Source organism: Arvicola amphibius, chromosome 4 (genome assembly GCF_903992535.2).
Source record: "Arvicola amphibius chromosome 4, mArvAmp1.2, whole genome shotgun sequence".
Taxonomy (NCBI): domain Eukaryota; kingdom Metazoa; phylum Chordata; class Mammalia; order Rodentia; family Cricetidae; genus Arvicola; species Arvicola amphibius.
Window position 1 is genome coordinate 48,912,438 of NC_052050.1, and position 8,212 is coordinate 48,920,649.

The 8,212-nt window shown below is 47.5% G+C and overlaps 1 non-coding gene across 1 annotated transcript; it reads right to left on the bottom strand.

The window, feature by feature from the left end:
• Positions 1-7,091: 7,091 nt before the first annotated feature.
• On the bottom strand, positions 7,092-7,216 carry LOC119813868. The gene has a single exon (XR_005285311.1). It is a non-coding gene; the product is annotated as a U6atac minor spliceosomal RNA (small nuclear RNA).
• Between the last annotated feature and the right edge of the window lie 996 nt (positions 7,217-8,212).

The window sequence follows — 8,212 nt, forward strand, 5'->3', positions numbered from 1 at the left end:
TTTCTTTCTCTCTCTGTCTCTCTCTCTCTGTCTCCCTTCCTCCCTTCATTTCTCCCTCCCCCCTTTCCCTCTCTCTTTCTTTTAAACATTTTTTTTTCTGATGACAACATTTTATTTAGGCTGTGAATGTTGTCCTTGTTTTGTTCTAGCAGTATTGGGGATGAAATCCAGGCCCTTGGGCACACTAGGTGACCGTTCCACTGTTGGCCATAGCCTTGCCATCTTCTCTCTCTTGCAGCCCTCACCCCACCCCCACTGTGGTCTCATCAGAGAACGTTCTCCTATTATTATTATTATTATTGTTGTTGTTGTTATTTGTGTATGCCTGTGATACTATGTGTGGAGGTCAGAGGACAACTCGTGGGAGTTGGTTCTCTCCTTCTACCATGTGGGGCCTGGAGAATCGAACTCAGGTTGTCAGGGTTGGTGTCAGGGGCCTTTTCATACCGAGCCATCTTGCTGGCCTGAACTTTCTCTTTCTTTTTAAAAATTATTTTACTTTTAATTATGTGTTGTCTACATGGGGGTATGTGCACATGAGTGCAGGTACTCTTAAGGCCAGAGGCATCAGACCCCCTGGAGTTGGAGTTACAGGCAATTGCGAGCTTCTTGACATGGGTTCTGGGGACCAAACTTGGGTCCCCAAGAAGAGCAGTATATGATCCTGACTGCTGAGCTATCTCTCAAGCTCCCCTTTTAAACTTTATTTTGTCTTAATTTCTTCTTCTCTTAAAACCATCACCCCTATTCTCTCCTTTCCTCTCATTTCTTTTTCTTTTTTTTTTTAAAAATACTTTTATTTTATGTGTATAGATGGTGTGGGAAGTCCTTCTGTCTATGTGTTGCTTTTATTGGTTAATGAATAAAGAAACTGGTTTGGCCTGTGATAGGGCAGAGTAGAGCTAGGCATGGAAAACTAAACTGAATGCTGGGAGGAAGAAGGTGGAGTCAGTGAGAAGCCATGTAGCCCCGCCAGAGACAGATGCTGTAACCTTACTGGGTAAGCCATAACCTTGTGGCGATACACATATTAATGGAAATGGGTTAATTTAAGATATAAGTTAACCAGAAACACACTTAAGCTATTGGCCAAACAGTACTGCAAATAATATGGTTTCTGTGTGATTATTTCGGAGCTGCTGAGCAGCTGGGAACAAACAAGCAGCCTCTTACAACATATAGATGCTTGCCTATGTATATGTCTATGTACCATATTTGTGCATTTGTGCCTTTGTATGTGTCTGTGTACCATATTTGTGCCTGGTACTCACAGAGGCCAGAAGAAAGCATTGGGTCACCTGGAACTGGAGTTACAGATGGTTGTCAGTTGCCATGTGGGTACTGGGAACTGAACTTATATCCTCTACAAGAGCAGTCAGCGCACCTAACTGCTGAGCCTCTCCATCCCCTTCTTCTCATTTCTTACGAGCCTCTGGGTTGTAACCTTCCAGGACAGGTTGCTTGGCAGTCAGCTCCCCAGTTACCAGCCTCCCTTGGGAAGGGAAAGGAGACACAGCTTCTACCTGGCTGGAGTTATGACCCCAGACCTGTCAGCTTCTTCTCGTGTAACTGAAGAGGCATGCAGACTCTGTCCAGCCTCTAGGGAGGGAAGGCAGAGGTTTGGGTAATTGAGATACCCAACACTTGGTGGTGGAAGTAACCTGCTAGCACCCTCTAGCCGCAGATGTCTGTAAATACATTTTCTGCATCTGCTCAGCCTGCCTGTGAGATGTTGCTCTTCACAGATGTGTTCATGTTCATTAGGAAAAAAAATGGTGTGGACTTAAATGTCTCTCCATCCTCAGGAGGATGCAGGTACCAGGATCAGACAGCCAGGAGCCCTGCTTACTGTGCTTTGATCTGTGTTAAGCTGGGTTCTGAGCTGTAGGGTTGGAGGTGTCCTTTACCATGGGTTATCATAGGCTAGCTTGCAGACAGCCTGAGGCGGAGGCTGTGGCTATGCCTCTTTTTCTGACCGTCTATGTTGAGTGTATCCTCTCCCCATTTTTTTTTTGTCACCAAAGAAGAGAGAGTTGTCTTGGTGATGTTCCAGGGCCCTCTTCTTGATGAAGTGGGCAAACTTGGGGCTCAGGAGAGCCAATTGTGTAGGTCTGTTCCAAGTTTACATTTCTGGTAGCCAGGATGGCTGATATGTAAGTTCTGTGCTCTACACCCGAGGCAGCCAGGCAGGAGGACCTTCTGCAAGGGGGAAAGTGAGCTTTCTTGGTCTAGGTAGACCTTCGGCTGATTGGCTGTGACCCTCTCGCAGGAGGAAGACAACCTGCTGCACTCAGTTGGCTGATTCAAATGCCCAACCATCCCACATGTCCTCACGTGCATGCCAGGGATAATGGCCACCAAAGTGCTGAAGACCCACTTAACTTAATACAAGAATGTCACCTGTCAGTTCTGGAGGGCAGATGCTACATATCAAGATGTCAGTGGGTGGTTCCTTCTGAGGCTTATCTGTCCCAGCCTGTCTCCAGACAGCCATTGTTTGCTTCCTCTCCCCAGTTGCCTTGGGTTGTAGCGATATCTCTGTCTCCACACTTCCTTTTCATGGCATTCTCAGCCCCTCACTCGGGAGGGCATTATTGTCACCAGACTAGGCACTGCTTTTTATTCTGCCTGGTACAGGACGGGGCAGATAAGATTGGACATGAGACCGGTCTATGGGCTGTTTGGTGAGGATTGGGGGAACCTATATAGATCAGGATATCTTAGGAAAAAAGCCTAGGGAAAGAGGGGATCAGACATATTCAAGAATCTTGAAAGCTAGTGAGGTGTCTCTAAGGAGCACCCACAGGAAGGGGGCAGGATCAAATTAGCTTTCTAGAAAGATCTTCCTGTGGCAAGTTGGAGGTTGTATTGAAACGGGATGCCAGCTTGGAGAGTCCTGCAGTAGTTTAGGCAAGAAACAGAGTTGGAGAAGAGGAGGGACCTCTGGAAGACACTGGTGCTGTGGGTGCAGCTAAGATGGTAGAGAGGTTAGGAAAGAGCTATTGTGGTTGTGGATACCGTATCCTGCAGAATTCCAGCCTCCCTACCCTTAACCTCCTTGCATCTACCTTAGTTATGTGCAGTGCTTGCCAGTTTCCAGTAGATGGCAGGAGAGAGATTGAAGAAGGCTTCTCAGTCTCATTTGCCCAGTTCCCATACTGGTTAGGTCAGAATCCGCTCAGTTGGCCCATGGATTTTAGTTTTGAAGGGCAGGGCCTGAAGAAGTCCAGCTTTGACTCTAGACAGCACCAGGAGGCCGATCCCAAACTGGACGTGACAGCTAGCTGATGCTGGGACCCCGTGCCTTTCTCTCCAGCCAATCATCGTGGGCCTGGGGTTAGGAGTTCCTGGTTAAGGTAGAATGAGGGCAGTGTCCTCTGGGCTGGCCACCCTAACTATTTGGAGGGATTTTAGTTCTTGGTGTTTTAGACAGACGAATGCTGTCAAGGCTTCCTGGGGTTCTGTCTTGAAGGCGAAGCTGAGTCTAACCTCTCAACAGGAGCACAGGCTTCCTGCTTCTCTGTCATGTGTCTCTCTGAGTCAGTCTCATTTCCCGTTGTGTAGCAGAGGCTGGACTTGAACTCCTGAGCCTCAAGGTATTCATCACAGCTCCTAGTCCTGCACTCTAATGGAACGCCCGAGTCTACAGAGTCTGGCCCAGTTACCCACGTGCTGACTGCCCCTGCCTGCCTCTTAATCAACCCTCTGCTCTTTCTGAACTGGCTCTGCCATGCGCATACTTCACGCCTCTCCCTGGCTTCCAGTTCGTTTCTCCAACCTGTGCCCTAGTGGGGAAGCTAAGGTCAGCATGCTTTCTGGCAGGGGAGGGCAATCCCTTGCTTGCACCTGCAAGGCCCTATTCGTGCAGCTGGAGCTGGGGTGGCTTCTCACCGCTGCTGTAACAAGGCACCAACACTCTGTTGTTGGCTTTACTAATGAGCTGTCTTGAGTTCAGAAGTCTGCAAAGGGGTTTTGTGGGCAGCTGCTGAAGGCTGGGCAGGACCTCGTTCCCTCGGAGGCTCATAGGGAAACTTCCTGACTCCTATAGGTCACCCTAATTCCTTGGCTCACGGTCACCTCCAACCTTCGTTTTCGTTACCACCCATCTTTCTCTTCTCTCCGTGTCCCTGTCTTGGAGGGACACTTAGCACGACTCTGGTCTATCTGGAGAATCCAGGGCCAAATCCTCCATCTTAAGATTCCTGACTTAGTGGCAATAGTAAGTCTCTTTACCACGTGCTGCGGTGCACAGATGTTGTCTGGGAAACGTCTCTCCCCTCCTTCCTGGGTTGTCAATGGCCCCCGGCTGTTGTTAGTCTCAGCGTGCTCACCTGTTTCCTGTGACCTCTCGCATCCCGCCCTCGCCACTCGAGCGTATCTTCTTCTGAATTTTAGTTTTTAATTATTTTTTTGAGTTAGCATGGGTTTCCTTATGCCACATTCTCACATGTGTCCCACGCCCCCCCTCCATTTTCTTCCTTCACGCCCCATGTGTTCTAGTACCCTCTCTTGTGATCTCTTTCTTCCCTCTCATGGCTCCCTTTCTACTTTCATGTCAATCACATACATGCACATTTATTCCAAGTTCTGCGTGTGAGGGAGAGTGTGTGCTGCTTCGTCTTTCTAAGTCAGTCTTATTTTGCTTAATATAATGATTTATGGATTCATCTACTTTCCTGAAAATGTCATGATTTAATAAAATTTCTTTATCTATCTATCTATCATCTATCTATCTATCTATCTATCTATCTATCTATCTATCTACCTATCTATCTATCATCTATCGATCATCATCTATGCGTCTACCTATCTTAAGCACTGTCTTTATCTATACTTGATGAACGTATAGGCTGGCTCCGTTTTCTAGTTATTATGAACAGTGCAGCAATGACTAAGGATAGGCAAGCATCTCTGTGGTGTGTTACTTAGAGTCCTTGGGAATATGGCCAGGAGTGCCAGAGCTGAGTCTTTGATGTGGGAGGGTCTTCTGTTTGAGTTGATTTCATTGGTTAATAAAAGAAGCTGCCTGGCTCATTTGATTGGCCAGCCCTTAGGTGGGTGGAGTAGACAGAACAGAATGCTGGGAAGAGGGAAGTGAGGCAGATGCCTCGGGCAATCGCCATGCCTCGCCTCGCTGGGGCAGATGCCATGCCTCTTCTCTCTGAGACAGACGTGATGAAGCTCCGGCCCAAGATGGACATACGCTAGAATCTTCCTGGTAAGGCACCACTTTGTGGTGCTACACAGATTATTAGATATGGGTTAATCAAGATGTGAGTAAGAGGCTGGAACTAATGGGCTAGGCAGTGTTTAAATGAATACAGTTTGTGTGTTGTTATTTCGGGTTTTAAGCTAGCTGTGTGGGAGCCAGGCGGCCGGGAGCAGGACGGTGGGAACGTGGCCTGCTGCTCCTTACTACAAGTCTTATGAAAGTTTTCCTTCTAGATTGATTTTATGGACCTTGATGCTGATTTCTGTAGTGTGGGCACAGGCTTAAATTCCCACCAACAGTGAGTAAGGGCTCCCCTTTCTCCTCATCCTTTCCAGCTTTTGTCATCATTGATTTCTTGTTGACAGTCATCCTGTCTGGGGCAAGAAGGATTCTCAAGGCAGTTTTAGTTATTATTTTCCTAATGGCCGAGGACGCTAAACACATTTTCAGTAGTTATGGGTCGCTCAGGTCTCCTTTTTGAGGAAGAGGTATTCTTTTCGTCAGCTTGTTTGCTGATGGGATGATTGTGTTTCAGAGATTAACTTTTTGCTGAGCCCCGCCCCTGACATTCTTCAAATTGCCCGCAGAGGGCACTATTGCGTGTTGGAGTTTTGGACCTCTACAAAGCCTGGATTGTCACTGCTCAGTTGATTTAATCTTTTAAGCATTTTTTTATTTTTTTATTTTATTTATTTATTTATTTATTTTGTTTTTTGAGACAGGGTTCCTCTGTAGCTTTGGAGCCTGTCCTGGAACTAGTTCTTGTAGACCAGGCTGGTCTCGAACTCACAGAGATCTGCCTGCCTCTGCCTCCCGAGTGCTGGGATTAAAGGTGTGCACCACCACAGCCCGGCTTAAACATTTTTTTAACAACGTATCTCCCACCTTATGGTTAGAGAATTTGAGGGTAACATGTCCAGAGCTAGGGTTTACAGCAGATGGGTTCTCTGGCTCCAGACCTGGCTGCCATTCCTGGTGCTCCGGCCTCTCACAGCTTGACCTGTGGGATTGATTCCCCTCCCAAACATTTCCCCTCTGTGTGGTGACTTAAAAAACAAAACAAACAAACAAACAAAAGACAAAACTCTGAGTACTGGTTCCTCTTTTGTTTCCATGGCTGTCTCGTCCCTTTCCTCTGACACAGGGTCACTGTTGCCAGTCTGTGTTACACTGACTAGTGATAATGACAGGCAGGGGTTCCCTCAGAGACCCTCTCAGAGATTCGTGTCCTGTCTCCACATCTGGGACCGGGATAGGATGGAGGCTAAGACCAAGGGATAGTCAAACAAAACGGGGCTTCTAACCAGGTCTGAGCATCTCCTAGCTGCATGGTTCACATACACAACCACACACACACACAATACATACACACACATAGAAACACACATACACAACCACACACACATACACAGCCACACACATACACAACCACACACACATAATCTTAAATCTAGATTTTGCAGATAAAAGGACATAACAGGTGATGTTTGTCTGACTTCTTTTGCTTAAATAATGATCTCTAGTTCCATCCATTTTCTTGAAAATGTCATGATTTCATTTTTCTTAGCAGCTGAATAAAATTCCACCATGTGCACAGGCCACCTTATCTTTCCCCAGTCATCTGCAGGGGCACATCTGGGTCGGTTCCATGTTTTTTTTTTTTTTTCCCTAACCCTAACCCTAACCCTAACCGGTTCCATGTTTTGAACAGAGCAGCACTGAACACGAATGGTGTGTTGTGGTATGCGTTTACCCAGTGGCATAGCTGGGCCATACGGTAGTTCTATTTTTTTTAAAAAAAAATCATGGGAGAGGGGATTTGCCACAGTGCATGTGGATGGAGGTCAGGACAACTTGCAGGAGTTGCTTCTCTCCTTCCAAAGGACAATGGTTACCTGGCGCGGAGCAGTTGGCAAGGCCTTAACCATATGCATATTACCAGGCCAAGGGCATCTTCCATCCTTGTCAAGGGGCGTGCTGATCTTCTCTCCTTTCAAACAACACACATTAGTCCCCCCGAAACTTCCATATTGACTTCCATAATGGTTACACAAATTTACATTACAATCAGCTGTGTGATTTTATACAATTTGTTTGGCGTCTCTGAGCTTCTGTTTCTTCATCTGTACATGGGGGTCCACCTTGATAGGCTGACCATTGTGGTACGCAGCATCTGCTTCTGTTACAGTGACCTTTTGGGGGGTTTTTGTTGTTTTTTTTTTTGGTTTGTTTTGTTTTTCAAGACAGGGTTTCTCTGTAGCTTTGGAGCCTGTCCTGGAGCTCATTCTGTAGACCAGGCTGACCTCAAACTCACAGAGATCCACCTATCTCTGCCTCCCGAGTGCTGGGATTAAAGGCGTGCGCCACCACCACTCGGCTTGTTACAGTGACTTTTATGCACAACACCTGGGCTCACCTGTGAGCTCACCCCTCCATCCCTAGTCTTCTGTCTTCTCAGGTTCCCTAGACTCAAGTGAGAGTGAATATCGCAGCTTCCCTGCTCTGCCAGCTCCAGAGAGAGGGGCATCTGGCGTCATGGCCTCGGAAGCCCCTGCCAACTCTGTCACATGGTGGCCCCAGAAGCCGCTGCTGCCTCCTCTGTCAGTGTGCAGCTTTTCATTATTGTCCCGTTTCGGGGATGAATATTCCCAGGGGCCGCCACAGAGTCTTCAGCTCTTGCGCAGCTTCTTTTAAGGATCCGCTTTGGGGAACTGAAAGCGTGACAAGCGACTTGGACTCCTAGCTTGGTATTCATCCCGTTAGTAACTTCACATCTGTCTCTGAGGAATGCCACTGTTTCGGGAGAGCTTCTGGGAAGTCGTAGCTCTGGCTGACCCTTCCTGACTTCACACGAGCTCCCAGGCTGCTGTCCTGGGATGTGCAAATGGCCCAAGTTCAGAGGGAAGATCATGAAAGACATCATTTTGCCCTGCAACAGTAGGAGGCTTGGTGGAGGAGGGTGGCGGCAGCCGCGAGGATTTTCCCTCAAATCCATTGAAG